This window comes from Neolamprologus brichardi, chromosome 7, assembly GCF_056152115.1.
Source record: "Neolamprologus brichardi isolate AB-2024 chromosome 7, ASM5615211v1, whole genome shotgun sequence".
Lineage (NCBI taxonomy): Eukaryota > Metazoa > Chordata > Actinopteri > Cichliformes > Cichlidae > Neolamprologus > Neolamprologus brichardi.
Genome location: NC_142110.1, coordinates 63,454,047 through 63,476,385, shown reverse-complemented (window position 1 = coordinate 63,476,385; position 22,339 = coordinate 63,454,047). Strand labels below are relative to the sequence as shown.

At 39.8% G+C, this 22,339-nt stretch overlaps 1 protein-coding gene across 1 annotated transcript in view; it reads right to left on the bottom strand.

Annotated features, from left to right (window-relative positions):
- The window catches only part of spon1b (spondin 1b), a 135,337-nt gene that overhangs the window by 42,059 nt on the left and 70,939 nt on the right, over nt 1–22,339 (bottom strand). The gene's annotated exons all lie outside the window — the stretch shown is intronic.

Here is a 22,339-nt window from a genome sequence, read left to right as displayed (position 1 = left end):
AACTTATTTTCAAAAGTAATTAATTAATTAGTTACTTAGTTACTTTTTAAAAACACAATTTACAACCTGAATAGGTAATAAAGAAATAGATCTTTCAGCCCAATTCTACTTTTTCTGCATAATCCATCATACAAAATGTAATCAAATGGAAAAGTCTCTTTTTAAAACTTGTTTTATTAGTTTTAATCTTTTAACTTTATGCATCAAGCAAAAATTTAATTATATGCACCATTCTCTGACTTGAAGAAATTAGTTTAACATTTAAACCTATTTTCTGCACATTCCAGCACATAAAATAAAACATTTTTTTGTGTTTACACTCAGTCTTTCAAATAGATGCAAGTAAAACACAGCAGAAAATAAATAAAGTCAAAGACTAGCGGTCCTGTTGCTCTATTTTCACCTGTGAAGCAGGAGTAGCGTAGGCGGAGGTTTACCCTGGTGCAGGTGTGCCGCAGCGGTCAGTTGAAGAATCCGCGAGTTTCTCTGTGAGTTTCCCATTACGTGGTAGCGCACTCGGTGCTTGCTCGGAGGTTTAGGGGTTTTTTTTGCTGTAAAAAGAAGTTTTCTTCCCAAGCACAACAGACACTAATGTTTTTGTCACTTTTTATGGAATCAAACTCAAAGTAAGGTCAGTACTTCCACGCTTTAAACGCTGCACGCTCATACTCTCTCCCGCACTCGATATATGATCCATTGTTGATCTGCACACAGCTGTTTTCACGAACGTCGCACTCGCTTACGTCACTGTCAGGAGACATTCTCGCAAAAAAAATCACGGTTTTAGTAACGCAGTAACGCAGCGTTCTTACGGGAAAGTAACGGTAATCTAATTACCGTTTTTGCGACAGTAATCCCTTACTTTACTCGTTACAAGTAACGCGTTACTGCCCATCTCTGCTCATGACGTACGTAAGTCATCACTGGTGATAACCCTAACTCTCACCTTAGGCTACCAGAATATTTCATTTTTGTTTTTATTAAATTCTTCTTTCAAGTCTTAGCACTGCAGAACAAAGAAAATAATCATTCTAACTGAAACCCATCAAAAACTATTTTACTATTTCCTCTCTCCCCCCCAAAAAAAGTAGAGTTCGGGTAAAAACAAAAAGCGTAAGGATAGGGTAAGAGTTTGGTTTATTACCTACGATGACCTCAGAGTGTTCATGGCAATAGTTTAAACAAATGTCACTGGTGTAAAAGTACAGGTCGGTTCTATCTCTGTGTGTAAAGTCGGGGCTGAAGACAAAACCGCTTGCTGGTTTGTCTAGACTCTAACTTAATCTAACTTTAAGTTAAATTAAATTAAAGCTATCCAGAAACTAACTATTGTTACACTTTGGCTGATGAAAGCTCCCTCCTACAGTCTTTTCATTAGTAATGCAGGCAACAGAAAGGTAGAAGAGACGCCTTTGGGAAGTAAACAGTTAGCAGGTGAATGAATCTTCTCTGCCACAGTCTTTTGTAAATGAATTAGAGTCTTGCTCTGTTAAGCTGCTAGGGTGGCTAATTTTACCACTTAAAGTGAGAGTTGAATGGGCTACTGTACTGAAGTGCCAGGGTAACACAGTATTAGACGTCCACACACATATAGGTTGGCTAAAAACATACATGCAGAGAACTATAATAGTTTTATTACAATACCTTTCTTCTTTTCGCCTAATCAACATCACAACATTTTTTAATGTCTTCCACATAGATGCACATTTACTCATGTGTGCAAAGTGTTGAACTGAGAACACACTGTTGGGTGAGCGCTGCTCTGTCAGAGACTCGATGTCATTCGTGTTCTGTCAGACTCTACAGCAGCAGGTGTCACAGCAGTGAAGAAAAAGCTGAGGCCCAGGACACATATTACAGCAAAATTACAAAGATTAGTGAGTGACACTGCTGGCAAACTCTTGGGCACACGGAGCCGAGGCGAAAGCTTGAGGAAAATAGTGCTGCGACTCACTGCTGTCCATGCGGCATCTGAGCTGTGACAGCAAATATAACGTCTATATCTGGAGAATCAGACTGATGGATGGGGAAAATGGTGACAGGGTAAAAGCAAGAGACAGCGACGGAGATCTAGAGCGATGCCGACAAAATGGATAAATATAAAAGCAGAGATGGAAGCGCACCCGACGAGCCAGTGTGTTGCATATTTTTACCAAATTAAAAACTGAATGATGAAGGCAGACATTGAGAACTAATGTTTCCCATTAGGGCAAAAAAAGCTTTTAGAGTCAGTTCAGCCATCAATAAATAAAAGAGGAAATAGCCAGGGGTTGAAATGTTTTTGCAGTATAATAATTAAGAAAACCATCCCATGATTGTCCAGAATGGTTTCTGCAGCTTGCATCACAATAGCTTAAAGGCCAAGGAGGTTCATAAATGTTCACAGACTTGTTGACATAGCAGAACTTCAACCTTCAGCCTATACGCTGATGAAGGCTGTAAGGTCTAAATCAGTTATGCCAGTCATGTGTGAAGATTTGATCACTTACTAAAAAGCTGATCTTTGCTCATCCAGCGTCGGGTGGGTTTATGACCTTTTAACCTTTTCTCAGAAAGGAGTTCAAGTTTTGATTTTAAGCATTGGTCTGCCAATACTGTGTCTCAATGCATTGTTTTTACATTACATTTTACAGCCACATATAATCATCAGCATCAAAAGAAGACACATAAACTTTTATAAGACTTTTTCAGTCTTTAACAAAGACTTAAATTCAGCCTAATTTTATAAATCAATACATATTTAACCAGCAAGCAATTTTGTTGTACTCTTGTACTGTTGTATCAAAATGCAAATGCAACCTTTTTGTTTTTTTTTGTTTTTTTTTTTATTTTGGATTATGAAATGACTACGATCAGTGCATTCACTTCAGGTACACACACTGCTCTCAGATAGCAAAAAGTCATTTTAATATTGCAGTGAAAAAGTGTTTGTCCTGTTTTTTGGCATATTTGTCACATTGTTCAGAAAGTAAGTAAATAAAAAATGCAGGTTTTAAAAAGACAATTTAATTTATTAAGAGAAAATGTTATACAATACAAGTATAGGAAAGAAATGAATCCAACCAGGAATTTTATCTCATTTTCCAACGTGAGAGAAGAAATGAGACAGACAAGTCTTCTGGGCTCGGAAGGAGTGGGAGGAGTCAATAAGATGGGTAGTGTTTAGGGATGGGTACCGGTATCATGGCACCGGTTCTGACATGAACTGTAGTAACCAGACCGAAAAGCAGCGCACATTTCGGTGCTTTTTTTTCCTGAGCTGTGATACACTTTAGATTCTAGCCAATCATTTTACGTTTCCGAGGATAGTAGGCGGGTCCAGGTACGTACGTTTTTTTAGAGCAGAGCTACAGATTAAAAATGCCCAAGGCGAAGCGGTCAAAAGTCTGGCTGTACTTCACAGCAAAATATGCAAACTCAGCAGCCTGCAACAAGTGCTTTAAGGTGATACTGTGATACTGTCAAAGGAGGTAACACCTCAAATCCGATGAAACACCTGGCGACGCATAGCGTTTTTTTTTTTAAAAGCCGAGAAATGCGCCATATTTGATAGCTTGCTGAGAGACCTCACACCGTGCAGATCTACTGCGGGTGTGGTGCGTGTTATCAGACCCGGAGTTAGCAACATCCCCGAAAAACCCGAAGAGGAGAGTCCTGGCCCCTAGCCCTGCCAGTGTAGCAGAAATGATGAGGATGATGATGGCAGCAGCAGCCGTTCTTCTCTGAGTGAGTAGCTTAATGTTGTTCTTGTTTAATTTACGTTGAGTAGGCTAACCACGTTATTACATTAATGCATGTAAGGTGAACTAGCAAACATCATCATAGCTACATGCGGTTGTCTTCTTGTTTGATGGCAGATACTCCCTTCACCCTGGCCAAAAAGGCTAAAATGACCAAAGAAAAAGTGGAAAACAGCTAAACATGAGAGGTTTTTGGACAAAGTTTGTGTTTTTTCCATTGTTTAAGCACTGCTTCCAGCCCAGAGTGATACCATATATGTCCCATAGCTGCAGAAAAGGCTAACATTGTTATCTTTTACAAAAAAGCAGTTAAGAGAGGTTTTTGGACCAATTTTGTGTTCTCCATTCTTTAAGCACCAGTTTGAGCACCGGCACCGTTTCAAAAGTACCGGTTTGGCACCGGTATCGGATAAAACCTAAACGATACCCATCCCTAGTAGTGTTTGCTGAAGAAATGTCTCTGAGAAGGTTAGGTTGAAGTTAAAGCATGTATGTAAAGCATCTTAAAATAATCTCAGGTTAGGGTTGTGTCTGCTTTCTGCAAGAAAACAGTTGCAGTACCGTAGCTATTATCTGGAGTCACGTTCCTGTCTACCTGTCCAAAGCTCCACCAAAACTAGTTGGGATTGCAAAATGCTCCACTAGGTATATATATGTAATGATCAGCTGCCTTTTACAGCTAAAAACAATGCTTGAACCAAAATACATTCCCAATCAACTCACAGACAGTTGGACAGGAACTTGGGGTCATATTTTGATTATATTTTATTGATATTTAGTGTATTTTTCTCACAGACAGAGTAATCCTTCAGCACTGATTTCCAAGACAACAAAAAGCTACAAAAGTCCACATTCTGGGGCAGAAACAAAAGTCCATGTCCTTTAGGGGATTTTTTTTTTTTTTTCACTTCGTTAGTCCTTTCTGAGTTTTGGCTACACAAATTTGCCTCTATGGATACTGTGATTATGTGTCCATTGACAGTGACAACACCAGCTGAGTAAACTGGTGGAGAGCAGCTGTGCTTGAATTTTCATATTTGTGGTGCAATAAAAAGGTAGAACTGGAGCCCAGTCGGTGTGCAACCCGTTCATCTTTTTCTTTTTGTCGTCTGCTTGTTTTCAGCCCAGCATCTGCTCTCATTTTGTTGTCAATATATGTTTATTTTTGTATTGTTCAGACAACATGCAACTGGTACATCTACCAGGTGTTCAGCTGATATCAGGTCATGTAAATATTTGGATTATAATGCAGATTGAACCAGTTGGGTCTGAAAAAAAAAAAACAGCCAGTGATATTAGTTGGTAATTTAAAAATGCCAAATCAAAAATCAAAAACAAAAACTAAACTAAAAAAAACAAAGATACAGAAGGATCCTAGACTTAAATAACACAATAACCAAACTGTTTTGAGTAGCATTTTTAAGACATTTTAAGACTGAAATCAATAAAGATACTTGGTGATTTAAAAATCCAATATAATTTTTATATATATTTTTCTTTAGACACATGAATTAGTTAATTATGAGTCCAGGATATTGGCAAATGGCTAATATTGACCGATATAGCCACCCTCCCCATATATAGGCTCTAGTTGCCATGGCGATATTACACATTCTTTGAGTGATAACGTAGTAACATAAAACAATGATCCTTGGCGATATGTGTCCTGTCACTTATCAACCATCTTTGAAACACCTCCAGCGAGTTATCTGCAAGACAATCTCTCAACTGAGAGGGAATTATATATTCTGTTACACTATCCAATGGGACACAACTTCTTTTACAGGATCACCAGTCAAGCCTGGTAAAAATAACGTCAAAAGTCACAAAATAGCAGTTCTAAAGGTTTTATTCCCAGCACAACAACACGACTGGTTAACATCCTTCCTACTTTTAATAGTTTAATAACTTTTAAGGGACAGGTGGGACAACCCTGATCTCAGCAAATCAGTGGCAATTATTGGGAAATGCATTGATGGAGGAAGAGGGCGTACTCTAGAAAGAGTAGCTTGTAGCAGTTTATTTAAAATAAATACATAAATAAAAATAAGTTGCCTAATAAGAGCTCATTCATTTTAACCTGCACAAACTGAACTTAGAGTTATTCCCTGTGAACATCATCACTTTTAATTATCCGATCAAACGTTATCACTAAAACATCCATTTCCAAGGCGTAAAGTATACTTTGATGCTCCTACATTTAAGCTGCCCAGCACCCAAAAATGGATCCAGTCAAGCGTAGTATTAAATATCCATCTTTTCTAACTTGATCAAAACACGAATTAGCAGAGGGGATTAACGTGCACGAGGGGAGCATTGCATTGTAGCTAGAGCTGCAACGTTTCATTGAGCAATTCAAAGAATTCGATAATAAACAATTCTGGACACAAATTCTTTGCTGCGACGCTTCATTTAACACGTGGCTCTGTACCGTGCCCATGTATTAAACGATGTAAACGTGAGCATTTCACCCACATTCACGACTACAAAAAGGAGCTGCAGAAGTACAAACACTTCAGTACTGGACTTGAGCAGAATTTATTTTAGGTATCTGTACTTTACTTGAGTTTCATTGTACTTGAGATTATTTATATATTTTTGTATTTAAGAAAATGTTTTCTTAAAAACATTTATTTGAATGTAGCATGTAAAAACAATCAAAGGATTGAGTTATTTGCAGTTATTAAACTTTAAAGCACTGTAATTTTTGTGTCTTTTCTCTTTTGAATATCTATTATTATCTCAGATATGTGGCTCAGGGGGTTGGGAAGCGTATCTGTAACCGGAAGGTCGCCGGTTCGATCCCCGATCCACTGTAACTCAGTCGGATCTCTGTCCTGGTCGTTGTGTCCTTGGGCAAGACACTTTACCCTACCACCTACTGGTGTTGGCCAGAGGGGCCGATGGCGCGATATAGCAGCCTCGCTTCTGTCAGTCTGCCCCAGGGCAGCTGTGGCTACAACTGTAGCTTGCCTCCACCAGTGTGTGAATGCGCGAATGAATGAATAATGGCATTGTAAAGCGCTCTGGGTGCCTTGAAAAGCGCTATATAAATTCCAATCCATTATTATTGCTCATTAATAACACAATTATTAAGAATAAGATTTTCTTATGTGATTACTCGATTAATCGATGGGATAACCGATAGATTATTCAAGTATTATAATAATATATAGCAGCAGTCCTAAGTGTAACACTTACAGATTTTCGAGTGCATTTTGTTTGTCAGCTAGATTGAAACATACTCGTGTGCACAGGACAGAGGCAGACACGCAGGCAGCCTGCAGCATTCCTTCCCAAATCCCCTCAGTGATCTCAATTCTGCCCACTTATCACTCAGCTCAGTTTGGAATGAAGTTTTGTCTGCAGGGACTCTGCGACAAGAGGCTCTGTATTGTCTTTCCAAACTTGGTCTAATAAAGGAAAATGAGCCTGGGGACTCTGGGAAAAGGTGTCTAATAAAAAATCAACACTGCACTAATGCAATTACAATTGCATAGGGGCTGTGGAACTGTAACTCAGTCGGATAAAATTCCCAGCTTAGGTCAAAGTGTGGGAACACACACACACACAAACACACATCCTCTTCTCGCATGCACATGCTGCACAAAACTGCACTCAGGAAACCCATTTTGGTTTTAGGCAAAGGTAAGTGCACGATGAAACAATCTAACCTTTTAGAAACAGCAATTCTCATCATCTTGCAGGATATATCTTCAGTCATTTCTCAGATATTATCTTGCATACACACACGATATCTAAGCTCGGGAGGTTATTTATCAACCATCTGCGACATCGATACAAAGCCATGGGGCATTTCACATCATCTGTCCAATTACATTGTAATTTACTTGTCCCTCAAGCTAGGTGCTGTAATTGTTCTATACAATATAGCAACCAGTGTTCCCCTACAGCAAAACCAAGAACAGATTTCAAATAAACAAAGCCAATATCTCCTTTCCCCTGAAGACTCACTAGTTCCAAATCAATCATATAATGTGTTTTTTTCCCCAAGACAACTGATGGACTGTGACAGTGAAATGTTTTGTGCTTTAAATGTTTCTCATTTTAATTTTGCTTCTGGAAAGTTTGTTCATTTCCATGTACGTGTAAAACCCATCATAACTCATATTATAGGAATTTGTGTTAAATTTTAATACTTCACATAAAACACACATATTGGACGTCAGCGTTCAAAATCAAAAGTAATGGAGCAATAGAAACCACATTAGAAGTGAGACTTTACGACTGTGTTTCTAATTGTAATAACGCTACAGGCAAATGTTGTAATGTCAGCACATTAAAACACACTGTTTTATTTGATGCTGCCAATTAAAATCCTGGTGTTAGTACAGAGAAAGAATTCCCGATGGTTTAGGATTTATAGGCGTTGGATCTGCTGTGACAGCAAAAACCACACCCACTGTTTAAAGCAACAAAATCTAAAATCTGAGGCAATAACCGATAACACTGAGTATCCACAAGAAAGGTTGAAGAAGAAGAGCAAGGGGAAGGGGGTGGTTGACCAGGCAAATTACAGCTTTGGCACAGCGTCCTAGCTGGTGTAGTGAAGCCTGGAAAAAAATCTCAGGGGACAAAGATTTGTCACATTGGAGAGGAAAAGGTCCTAGCAAGGATAGAAGAATGGGACCAGAACTATCAACCACAAGATTATTTGACGACTAGCCCTCTGAATCAGTTTTCTGATCCAGTTAAAGTTGTTAGTTCCATCCTTGTTACTTGTTTTAATTTAAAAACACTAGTAGCTTACTTTGGGCATGTTTGGATCTCAGGAATAGCCTTCTCTGAGATGAATACAAAACTTCCTGTTAACTCTTGATCAGAATAAAGATCATCTTTTGAAAACCCAACATCCTGTCAGAAGCTAGAACAGACTCAAAAACTCTTTATGATACATCAGCATTAGGGCTGCCACGATTAGTCGACTAGTCACGATTACGTCGACTATCAAAATCGTCGACGACTGATTTAATAGTCGACGCGTCGTTTGTAGCTTTGTAAGATCCCAAAAGACGCAGGAATAAGTAGCAGGATTTAAGAGTGTAATAACGGACTGAAACAGAAGATGGCAGCACTGCATGTACAAGGATGCCAGCTGCCGTTAAACCCCGAAGAAGAAGAAGTAGCTCTGTCCCAGAATTCATAGCGCAGCCCAGCTCAGTTTCCAACAATGGCGGCAGCTAGTTAGTTTTAATATTACTCTTATTATTCTTTCTGGGTCACAAAATAAACGTTTAACATATTTTAAGGCGAGAATGTAGCTGTGTAAACCTCAAATATCTGCTCAGTTTATCAAGACACCACATATTTTCAAAAGCGCTCCGACGTTTTCGGAGACGTCTGTTACCCACTAGCTCGATAGCTAGCCGGGGGCAAGGCTCACTAGAGCCCGTGAGAACACCGGACTCCCGGCAAATCGTTTTCAAACCCACCGCCGTCTTTCGCTACTCAGGTTAAATATATATAAGTCACTTAGATAACTTAAAAATGTTATTGTTTGGCTTTTTTTTAGTATTTTATTTGTTCCTGAGTAAATCGGTTTGGCTGAGATTAAAGTTATAGTTTTTACACAGCTGAATAAACGTCAAGCAGAAAACTGATTATCAGAAGTGTGAGATGCTCGAGAATTTACTCCGGTGTCCTGTTATACTTTAGATAGCAAGGAGTTTATTAAACTTCACCGAAACAATCTGCAAATTTCATTAAAATTTAATAAACTATCATCTTGTCTTTATTTTTAGTTAGCACATACCTTAAACACTTAAAGCTGTAAGCTAATGATAGTTATATAAGAGCAAATGCATGCTGGTGCAATAAGCTGTATGCTGTACATCCAATGGATGATGATCTGATTAGTCGACTAATCGCAAAAATAATCGGTGACTAGTCACTATCAAAATAATCGTTTGTGGCAGCCCTCATCAGCATATAGGGTTGGCACAACAAACAGCAAAACAGCAACTATCTCAGTTCCCTCCACTTTGGTTTCCGTGTTTCGATCTCACAGCTCCACAGTTAATAACCATTTTGCAAATTATAACATCACCTCATGAGATCAGTGGGTCCCACATTGTAATCAAAGAGACGGCCCTGAAAGAGCTGATAAATGGGCTGTCCCGGTAAACTCTGCAACACAGTTCCAGCTGTGAAAACAATGCTTAATGCGGGCTGGCCCCCAGTCGGAAGCCTTACCAATGATATTAAAACCTAGTGCTGAATGTAATGTAGTGTCACATGTAATCTAGAGATGGTTTGACACAGTAGAGTAGAACAAATGCACTGAATTAGTTAAGCAATCTCCTTTGTCAGAAAAACCCAATTTCTTTCCACTTACAGTCACAAGGTTGACCCAGAGAACCATATTAGAGACACGCTAGCTGCTTTTAGACCAAACATGTCTGGGTGCTACTTGGAGGAAAGTACTCAACTTGACAAGTCACCTGGGAACTAAATATCTTTTAAGCCTTTTTCTGTTTGCAGACCCTCTACTAACAGGAACAGTGAAATCCTGCATTAGTTGACCAGCTGCTGGTAAAGCAAAGTCACCTAAGATTGCCCCTTACTTTCTAATCCTTGTGTGGGTTCTCTCCGAATACTCCGGGTTCTGTCAGCCCTGTAATAGACTGGCGACCTGTTCAGGCTGTATGTCGCATCCGTCCTATAAGAGCTGACATAGCAACTTATTTCAAAACTGGAAGGCAAGAGTAAAGAGTTGAAAGCACAGCTGAGTGAAGTAAAATGGCTCTGTATAATTTATCCATTTGCCATGCAAACTACTTAGAAACCAATTTTTTTATTTGTAAATTTGTGACAGTTTTAAGTAGACTTTAGTTGCAGTGATTTGCGACCAGATCTAGAATTCACTCAGTGCAAATCACCTCTGGTTGGGAAGTGGTGAACCCTGACAGGGGCCCTAAGTCAGTGAGCATCTCCTTTATCTCTCTCAGACAAGCATGACTTCCCATGTCTGTCTTCACAGCAGCCATAATGTGTAGTTTTACAGGCCTGTGTGCTCCATTACTATATCCTTCAAGCAAGTACTGATGTCAACCCAAGGGACTTTTTAAAAATTGAATTTTTCTAGAATAGACAAATATTTTAAAAAATAATTGTCATGCTTTCCAGACCAAGTTCTTATTGGTCAGACAATCAAGTCCAGTCTCCATTATTCACCAGTACTGCCTTTGGAGCACTCTGGAGCATTTTTATTAGAAATACTTGAAAATTAACATGGTTTACTATGAGGTACCGTCCTAAAAATGAGTTTAAGCTCCAGATTCTATGAATGAAATTAAGGTATCTTGTTAGCTGGTGCAGCTTATGGATGTAGCTTGTTAATTTTAATGTGTTCTGACTTTTTTTTAATTATATAAAAGTGGCAAAAGCTACAGCACAGAGGCTTCAAAATGCTCGTCCACAAACCAGCATGAGACTCTAGCTGTGTCAGTCTTTTGTGCTGTCCAAGATGTCTTTTTACAATCTACTGAGGCTAAAAAGGCTGGCAGGTAGAGTCACTTCACACACTTTGGCAGACTAATTGATTGTTTTAGGAGCAGGTAGGATTGCAGCCAGGATTTTGTTGACTGCAGCCAAAGTGATTTCACATGGGCCTGCCCTCTCCAAACCATTAAGGGGACAGGAAAAAAGGCAATATTTTTAAAAAAGAAATATTTGAAACTGTAGCTTTTCATGACATTTAAACTGTGGTTGCTTCCTACTGGTGTAGCTTGGTATTAGGGATGCACCGATACTGATATCGGGTATCGGCCTCGATACCACATTTTCTAAAGTACTCGTACTCGTTAAAAGTCCCCCGATACCGAGGACCGATACCACGGTCTGAGACCTGTCTATGTTTGAGCGGCATGTAAGGGGTTAATCACAGGTGCCGAGTGCCCGCCCCCAGGCCCCGAGTGCCCGCCCCCAGGCCCCGGCTGCAGCTCAGAGCGGGGAGAAGGGGAGGCGAGACAAGTCAGCCGTGTGGAACTATTTCAAAGTGAACGAAGACGCGAAAACAAAGGCGGACTGCAAATTGTGCTCAGCGAAATTGTCCAGAGGAGGCTCAAAAGGTAGCGCATTTAACACAAGCAATTTAATCAAGCACCTAAAATCCCAACACGACAACGAGTACAAAGAGTTTACCCACGCTTATTTACCCATGCTTATTAGCACAGAGGAGTATGTTGCATACAACATGCTTTTCATTTTAAATAAATGTTCTTAATTCCAAACTAGTCCCTTGTTGTTTTTTTTTGTTAAATTATAGGACTAAAGCTGTTACCTGCAAATTTAAATCATGTTTTTATTAAGTACTCGGTATCGGCGAGTACTGAAATGCAAGTACTCGTACTTGTTTCCAAAAAAGTGGTATCGGTGCATCCCTACTTGGTATTTTAGAACAAAACCGGCATCACAACACTGTGATCTTTCAGTGTTACAGTACCAAAAATGTTTTTATTTGTGTGTCTATGTTTGTTTGCGTGTTGGTGTGCACATTTCCTGTAACCCGGAGGCCTGGTAATCCATCAAACCCGTGTCAGGTGTAATATGTGACACGTTCACCTGAGGAAACATTGTCACAGTAGTCAGTGTGGATCAATGTTGAGTTTTGTCTTGGAAAATCTCTCTGTCGCAAACAACCAAACAGCTACAATTAATAACAGCTGAAGAGCGAGGCTTTTTTTACGCCGTGCATGATTTACAGAGCTCCGTGGTGAAGCATATGCACGAGCTTTTATATTTACATAAGCAAAATGCGAGCGAAAGCACACCCACAGATCATCCCGCTTTAAAGTGCTAACACACCTAACGTGCCGATTGTTTATGTGTTTGCCGTGCCATTAACTGTGAGGTAGTTTGGGAAAACGGATGACTACTGAATCAGAACGGAATTTGTTTTTCATCACCGGATCCACGGAAAAAGAGGAAAACATCAAAACATGTTATGACAGATTAAGAGAAAAATACTTTGAAGCTCAGATGAGAAATTAGATGTTGTCATTACAATAAAAATAACTCGACTGACATGAAAGCACGTTTGAAAGTGAGTTCTTGCAGTAGCAGAAATGGGGGTGCTTTGGCACGGAGCCTTTTGAATTTGCATTTGAAGTGGATCTGGAAATGACGTTTTAAAGACTTCTATCCATACAAGGCTGCGAGCACTCATCCAAGACACCTCAAAGGCTTTTAGACTAGGCACTCAGGTTTAAATTTGAAACATCATTATCATCAAGATCTACTGGAGATAAGAAGAGAAGAGGAGGGGTAGCCGAGAAGAGGTAGAAAATTTCATCTTATTAACCTGAGTAATTTAGTACCTTGTCTTGTGTAATGGGAGTCTCATACCATTAGGGGGCTTCTCCTCTTCTCCTGCACACTGTCTGTCCATTTCCCTGTTTCTCTTGGTCTCTGTGGTGACTGCCAATTCTTGCCATATTGTTGCAATCACTCATTTCAAGTAAACCTCAACTGATTGGCTCTTTTGTTTCTGCATTTCGGGGAAAGAAAGGTTCTGACATTTTCCCAAGGTTACAAATGTTGCTTTTAGCATAGTGGGCTACAGATAATTGATCAAAACTGCAATCTCGAACCTTTCCTTAGCTATAATTTAGGAAGAAGGCAAAGGTCATTATGTGCTCAGCTGAGAACTGGCTCTTTGCTTCTGGCAGCTAAGGTGATTATTTTGAAAGCGCCTCTGGCAGTTTCATTTTGTGCTGTATTATGGTAGACTGAAAGGAAAAAAAGCCCTGACTGACCTGAAAGAAACCTTTTTATATAAAAGAAGGAAGATAACATGCTGCTATTTTTTTAACGCCTAGTTTTTGCTTAAGCATTCAGGATTGAATATTTGTTCTCATGCATCGTTGCCTTGCTACGATTGGCTGGAGGGTGGGCAATATTTTCCAGTTACACCACAGCCCTGACGTAGGACTGGGAACCTTACTAAGGTTAACGTTAACATATTTTTTTGGACAAAGCCAGCTGAGCCAGTCTGGCGTTTTTAAACGCATTTGTTCCATTCATCTTTGGAGCCTGAATCGGGTTTTTGTAACCAGAGAAAAAAAGGAAACCGGTTTGGTCTTCACAGTAAGTCGTGTTTGTGCCGGTGAGGGCAGATTTTAAGGTCTGCTAGTAGAAATGCACCAGCTACAATTTTCTTTCCAATTTCCTCCCAAGTCTGATCTAATTATCTAAGTCTGATCATGATAATAACTCTGATTTTCAGCATCATCAAACGTTTTCATACGTTTTCTTTAACCCTTTCATGCATGAATTGTGCCGCAATCAGGATTTTTTTAAAGTATTTTTATTCATCTTTAGGCATGAAAATTTTTAAACGTACTTTTCAAAGAGTTTTTTACATTTCCACTTAGGTGGACAACTAGCTGACCAGTGGGAGTTGCAGGGTGAGACATCAATGTCCAATATAGTGGTTTATGTGCAAGTATACCATCAACACTGACACAAACACAAGAAAACAGCCTTTGAATAGCTGTCCACTGTAGTGACCAGTGTTGGTCAAGTTACTTGAAAAAAGTAATCATAACTAAATACTGATTACTTCCCCCAAAAGGTAATCCCATTACTTTACTGATTACTTATTTTCAAAAGTAATTAATTACTTAGTTACTTTTTAAAAACACAATTTACAACCTGAATAGGTGATAAAGCGATAGATCTTTCAGCCCAATTCTACTTTTTCTGCATAATCCATCATACAAAATGTAATCAAATGGAAAAGTCTCTTTTTAAAACTTGTTTTATTAGTTTTAATCTTTTAACTTTATGCATCAAGCAAAAATTTAATTATATGCAACATTCTCTGACTAGAAGAAATTTGTTTAACATTTAAACCTATTTTCTGCACATTCCAGCACATAAAATAAAATATTTTTGTGTTTACACTCAGTCTTTCAAATAGATGCAAGTAAAACACAGCAGAAAATAAAAGACTAGCGGTCCTGTTGCTCTATTTTCACCTGTAAAGCAGGAGTGGCGTAGGTGGAGGTTTACCCTGGTGCAGGTGTGCAGCGGTCAGTGGAGGAATCCGCGAGTTTCTCTGTGAGTTTCCCATTACGTCGTAGCTACTCGGTGCTTGCTTGGAAGTTTGGGGGGGTTTTTCGCTGTAAAAAGAAGTTTTCTTCCCACGCACAACGGACACTAATGTTTTTGTCACTTTTTATGGAATCAAACTCAAAGTAAGGTCAGTACTTCCACGCTTTAAACGCTGCACGCTCATACTCTCTCTGCACTCGATATATTATCCATTGTTGATCTGCACACAGCTGTTTTCACGAACGTCGCACTCGCTTACGTCACTGTCATGAGACATTCTCGCAAAAAAATCACGGTTTTAGTAACGCAGTAACGCAGTGTTCCTACGGTAAAGTAACGGTAATCTAATTACCGTTTTTGCAATAGTAATCCCTTACTTTACTCGTTACTTGAAAAAAGTAATCGGATTACAGTAGCGTTACTGCCCATCTCTGGTAGTGACCACCATGTGTAAAAGGGTTAAGGTAAATTTTAATCCACGTAGAGAATAAAACACTGACCATTTAAATAATTTTTATCCTTTTTCCAATTTTTTCCTACCAAAAATTCTACAGGTTACAGGGGCAGGGCATCTTTCCACAAATAAAATCTGTATATCCAACTTTCTACAAAATGATTTCTTCAGTGTGCTTCATGCCATGCAGATCGGGCAGAACATTTCACTACTTTTACTGAAATCAAACAAAAAAAAGCTTAATCTTTAGAACTGAGAGTTACTTAGAGTCACAAAGCTGCGAAAACAAAGGAAACGTCAGACAGCCGGCTGCTGCATTAGCATTATGAGAAAGCTAGACACAATTACATTTTTTGCAGTGGAAAAAAAAAATCTCTTTGCCCAAATCAAGCTGCCAAGTTTGTACTGATTTGCATATTTGCACAGCTCATTCTACCAAGTGGAACGACGCAAGTTGTTCCGGTTTGACTTTGTTATTTTGCTCAACAGACGCATGGCTAATTTGATCAGCAGGCAATAAGATACACCTGAGGCTACGCAGAAACTGACAGACACCAGTCACTCACTGATTGGTTGGTGCATCTATACGTAGAAGTTAAACTAATGTTTACTAAGGGACATCGTTTGAGGCAATTTACACTTCACACAGCTCCCTCTAGAGCCACTAAAGACATTATACAACTGCTTTTACGTAGAAAGTAGGTAGAAAGTAATCTCTCCCTGACAGTCAAAGTAGTGCTGGCAGGCTACCAAGCTATTATCACATAAATCTGTGTCTGAGTGGTTAGTTCTCTGTCAAAAGTTACCTCTGAAAAAAATCTTTTACTTTGAACTGTAATGATAATGACAAGCTGTATGTGAAGATAATCAGACCTGCAGACTTCTGAGGCTATCACTGGGTCTGTTTGGATGAAGTAGCTGGAAATCTTTTGCCACAATCAAACCAAACCAATCTGCTGCGATCTGTCTGTTATATCTAATCAGGGACTGATTTACACTCCACATACAAGGTCACTGCTGCTGACCCGACTGTGGTATCAGCAGTAAAAGTCATGTGAACCAGAACTACAAAGTGTGATTTAAAAGCAACTGAATTTGTGTTACAGAGTACAATCAAAGCATCAATGTGACTGAAAGCAGAAAGACATGAGTGAGGAAGTAGAGGGGAGTAAGTTCACTAGGGCGTAAAAAGAAAAGCGCAAGGAAGAAAAACAAAGCACAAGTAAGAACAGACGATGGAGAGAAAGCCCACGCAGCGCGATGAGAGCGAAGGAAGTGAGGTCAGGGTGGGGAGTAAGAAAAGTAGAGTTTTGTGAAGAGGAGAGCAAAGAAAAGGGAGAGGGGGGAGGTCAGAGAGGGAGTGAAAGTCCAGTAATTGCTTTGACCTTGAGCTGAGCTGAGGTGTAACTCAGTCAAAGCGAGTGATGAATTCCATGCCCTCGGCCCTGTCGCGGGGATAAAGCCACCGCTCGCAGGGATTTTTGTTTATGACCACTTGGAAAAAAATATGGAGGGAGGACAGAAGAGTCCTTGCTGGGCAGCTTTCACAGCCGCAGAGGGAAACCGGTAAATGGAAACGGTGGGCTGGAGGGGTTGCTTAAAGGCCAGAGAAACAAGACGGAGTGCAGTAGAAATAATTGTAACACGTTTGGGGGAGATCTATTTTGGCTGTGTGACCTGTCAGACGAATGTTTATGACCACTGACAGACCGAGCTCTGGAGAAGGACTCGGAGAAAGCGGAGAGCTTGCAGAGCTTCTCTTCACTTTCTTTCCGGGGTTATAGCAGCTCCAGAACACATTAGCAGGTTTTTCCTGCTCATTAAACTTTCATAAGTCTTACAGCAGCTACAGGAAAATGTCATATTCTGAACGCCTTATACCATGTCACCCACTGTATGAAGAATGACCTTTTATACGACTTGCTTTTCATAGTGTTTCGAGCACATAAATGATGTCACATTGTTCTAGCGGTAAAAAGTCCTTGAAGTTCGAGACAATTTCATTCCTTCATTTTTTTCTAATAAACAAATACACAAGAGTTTGATGATGACCAACGCCAAAATGTAGACATATTTTACTTGATACGAAAAACCCTTGAAAAAAGGTGAAATATAGCGCTTGTTTATTTTCTCAAACTCTGTACCTAAAAAATGAATCAAACAGCAGATGTTAATACTGAAAAAGTTTAACCCCATCACCCACCCGATTCTAATCACAGACAACTCACTCTATTATAGGTTGAAACCTCAATAGGAAATCCTCAACCGATGCCGTACCTGTTACAAGTTAGTCAGCTGGGAGGCGTCAGCACTGTTAGCAGAATGTGCTGATGGTGCAGACGCAACCATTACTGGGAGTTTGGGCAATTTACCACCACACCTGCACCATCTTCCTCCCTGTTATTATGTGTAAAGACAGCACAGCGTTGCTAAAGTTAGTGAGCTAGGCTAACATGCTTCAATATTACACCAGATAAAAGATTTTGTTAACCCTTTAAGACCTACCATAGAACCAAGTCCGCCAGAGCTTATATTATATTTTTACATGCTGTAGAGCCATTTTTGGGAGCATTTCAAGTTGCTATACATCAATACAACCATTACAGCCTAAATTTTAATAATATGTACGCATTAAGTGCATAGTAATTACATAAATTGCAAAAAAGTGCAATAAACTACAAAAAAATTGCAAACTTTAGAGATACAGGTTACAGTTTGGTTAAATGCACATTTTTGACCTGCAAATTCACAACAACAAAAATATTTGAATGTCTCTGCAGGATTACTGCACGTTTCCAAGCACCTCTGTCAAAAGCTTTTTGGGAATATGGTTACGTTGTATATATTTTAAAATACTTAAATTATAACCAAACTTACTAGGGCTTCATTACTCTGGCCCCTTAACCCTGTCAGATTAAATTAGGTCCCAAGTTACCCTAAATCAATAGCGGGGCCATATTTTTCTCTGAAATGAGGGCTACAAGTTTCTATAAAAGTAATTACTCCATAAACTACATGTTAGTCTGATTATTTATGAGCACTCTTATGCATATTACGAACACTCTTGCAGATTGCCAAGCACTCTGCACTTTCTACACTGACCCCCACTGAAAACATTTCCACCTACGCATTCCTAAAAACAGCCACTAAAAATCCCTGATTAACTCGATGGAAATTACACTGCTCTCTAAAGTTGCGACTGCTGCTACAACTTGTACTTGAGTTCCCGGGTCCTCCGTACTACCTGTCTCCCTGAGGAACCCGTGGTAATTATCTTGTCATGGGGCTAGATTGGTGTGTTGAACACAACTGATTATACCGAGGCTGATTGGCGCAAAATATAAATGGCTCCAGCGTCACTAATGAAGAGGGATGTGAACTGGTGTCAAGCTGCTGTCACGCAGTAAATGCCAACCCGCATGACACAGCCACTGAGGTTGAGATGATGGCCCCGATTACACCTTATCATCCAATATCCGACTGATAACTGTTAAACAACGGTGGAATGACAGGAATAACATGGAAGAGAGAAATCTGTGGAAGACATGGAGACAGAAAATGGGAGAGCACAGGCAGTCGACAGCATAGAGGATGACATAATGTCTGCGTGTGACAGGGGATGAAAAGTAAACAAATTATTTAAGCCAACATAAATGAAATGATGACTATTTTTTAAGTTAAATTTCTCAAGATATAGGGGGAAAGTACTGTGAGGACAGATTTAGTGTATACTTTACACAAATGGCTTTGGGCCAATCCATGACTGATATGTGTTTTTCTATCGTTGTCATATTGAAAAATTAAGCTGTTGCCAATTAGATGCTTTCCAGATGGTACTGCATGATGGATCAATATATAAGAGCACATTTTTGCATTCATAGTTCCATTAAATCTGACAAAATCCCCAAACACAGTTCCAAACCACAGCAGAACTTTCCCTGTTTTACAGTGTAGACACTTACTGTTGAACCTCCTGACCCGACCTCCTGTGTACACACTGACAATGACTTGTGTTTCCCTTCCTTAGGAATGGCTTCTTGTATGCTACCCTTCCACTGAGACCACTCTCATGAAGCTTCAGCAAACAGTAGATGGATAAACTGAAGGGTCACATGCATTCTCAGGTCCTGTGTCAGGTCTTTGCTAGATTTTGTTCCTATTTCTTTAGGACATGCCTTTCAGATACTGCTGCGGATATTTTTTGGCATCAACTTCTTTCGTCCAACAGCTTCGTTAAAATATTTACGGGAAAAAATGATGTGTTGGCAACAACCTGCTAGTAAAAAAGTGCCTAAAGATATAATTTTAAATGGGTTTCGTTGCCAAGCTGCCCATTATGTGTAGACACAACTAGGGATGGGTACCGGTATCCGGTGCCATGATGGCACCGGTTCTGACATAAACGGTAGTAACCAGACCGAAAAGCAGCGCACATTTCGGTGCTTTATTTCCTGAGCTGTGATACACTTTAGATTCTAGCCAATCATTTTACGTTTCCGAGGATAGTAGGCGGGTCCAGGTACGTACGTTCTTTTAGAGCAGAGCTACAGATTAAAAATGCCCAAAGTGAAGCGGTCAAAAGTCTGGCTGTACTTCACAGCAAAAGATGCAAACTCAGCAGCCTGCAACAAGTGCTTTAAGCTGATACTGTGATACTGTCAAATGAGGTAACACCTCAAATCCGATGAAACACCTGGCGACGCATAGCGTTTTTTTTTTTAAAAGCCGAGAAATGCGCCGTATTTGATAGCTTGCTGCGAGATCCCACACCGAGCACATCTACTGCGGGTGTGGTGCCTGTTATCGGACCTGAGAGTCCTGGCCCCTAGCCCTGCCAGTGTAGCAGAAATGATGAGGATGATGATGCAGCAGCAGCCGTTCTTCTCTGAGTGAGTCGCTTAATGTTGTTCGTGTGTAATTTACGTTGAGTAGGCTAACCACGTTATTACATTAATGCATGTAAGGTGAACTAGCAAACATCATCATAGCTACATGCGGCTGTCTTCTTGTTTGATGGCAGATACTCCCTTCACCCTGGCCAAAAAGGCTAAAATGACCAAAGAAAAAGTGGGAAACAGTTAAACATGAGAGGTTTTTGGACAAAGTTTGTGTTTTTTCCATTGATTAAGCACTGCTTCCAGCCAAGAGTGATGCCATAAATCCCCTATAGCTGCAGAAAAGGCTAACATTGTTATCTTTTTACAAAAAAACAGCTGAACATGAGAGGTTTTTGGACAAAGTTTGTGTTCTCCATTTTTTAAGCACCGGCACCGGTATCGGATAAAACCTAAACGATACCCATCCCCAGACACAACATTGGTTCATCACTTGTGTTAGGTGTCTTTTTTATGCTTGAATAAGTAGCTTAAATAATACTAATCTGAAAATGATAAAAAAAAAAAAAAAAGCAGCCAAAGCCCAAAGAAAAACTCTAAAAGACCTCCAGCAGGAGACTACCTGGAGAGCTGGATATGCTTGGAAGCCAATAATAAAGTCTCAAGTGGCCTTTCAAGGACTGCATGGCATCTGTGGACAGCAGGTGTTAATATTCATATAACTACTGGCATACACAGAATGTTAAATTGTTATGACAGGGAGAAAGAACAAGTAATCACAGGCTAATTTCATGAATACAACACATATTTCTGAATACAAGAGCAACAAGCAAGACTCTAAGACAATGTTCTTCTGAGCAGCCCAAACACTCCAGCAGCAATCAAAGCCAATCACAATCTCAATTTTATCTGAAAACCAACAAAAGAATAAGAAAGAACAAGTTAAGGCAAGAAGTTTTTAGGTTGATAAAAACAGGGCAGGAAGGAAGAGGAAACGGTCAGGGGTAAAGATACAAAACAAAAGATAAGGAAGGAAAAGAGAGACAGTAAAACATCCAGAATAAAAAAGGAGTGAAAAGTATAATATGTAAGCAAAAAGTAAGGAAAGCAAGATTTGTGTGAGGAGAAAGTGAGGAGAATAAGTGAAATGCATCAAAGGAAGAAGGTGACAAACAATGCACTGTTTACCATATGTCATTCTGCTGATGTGTTGGGGATTAAAGCTTCGGTCCACATGAAAGAAGCAGCCTCATTATAAAACTCCCAACATATTGCTACCTGGTAGGCGTGTGAAGCTAACAAGCTACTGTACATCTCCCTATTTGTTGTTAGTCATCTGTGCATTCCTGTTACCAACTAGCAACAAGACAACTGATCATCTCACCTCTGTCTCTCTCATGCATGCAAAAAGCCACACGCCCAAACACACGTCTCCTGATCAAAACTTAATCTCTCTTCTCCAACCTAATCAGATACAATGGAAAAAAAATAATTAGGATGAAAATCTATGGTGGGAAGCATGCTAATACGTTAAAAAAAAAAATCTGCTCATTATTTCAAGACTGGAAGACAGACTCGGATCTCGCCCCGGGGCCCGCAGCTTGGGAGATAATTGGAGATTCATGATGTGATTGTGATTATTGATGATAGAGGAGAGGGGATGGTTGGCCACTGTTAATCTTGACCCGCCTCCAACAGAGACGCTGCTGACATAAACAACAGGTGTGGACTTGCATCTTAGTGTCCATTCGCGGCTTTTAATGAATACAAATTCCCAATTAGGAGAGGACACACACGCACGTGCACGAACACACAAACGCTGCAGATGCAAACGTAGAAAAGTGGCAGCTGTAAAAACGCAACGGCGCTCCCTGTGGAGTAGAAACAAAGGATTAACAAAGGGGAAGCGAAGGTATGTAATCATTGTCCTCAGCCTCAAAAAGATCGACGTGGTAGTTAGTAAAAAAGGATGTTCACCACAAAGCGATTAAATTTAACAGAATAATCAAGAAAATGACACATTTTGGTGAACTTGTTAATCAGTGTTTATTGTCATTTTCTTACTTTTTGGATAAAACGTTGCCAAAGTGGGCAGCTGCAATAAAGGGAGGGTGCAATAAACGCAAAGGTGGAGAATAAAGTGAAACATTTAATGCTGTAATGAGCTCATGTAGCACTACCTGCACGCATGAGGTGGGACACCGTATGTGCAGGAAGAGAGAAGAGGGACATGG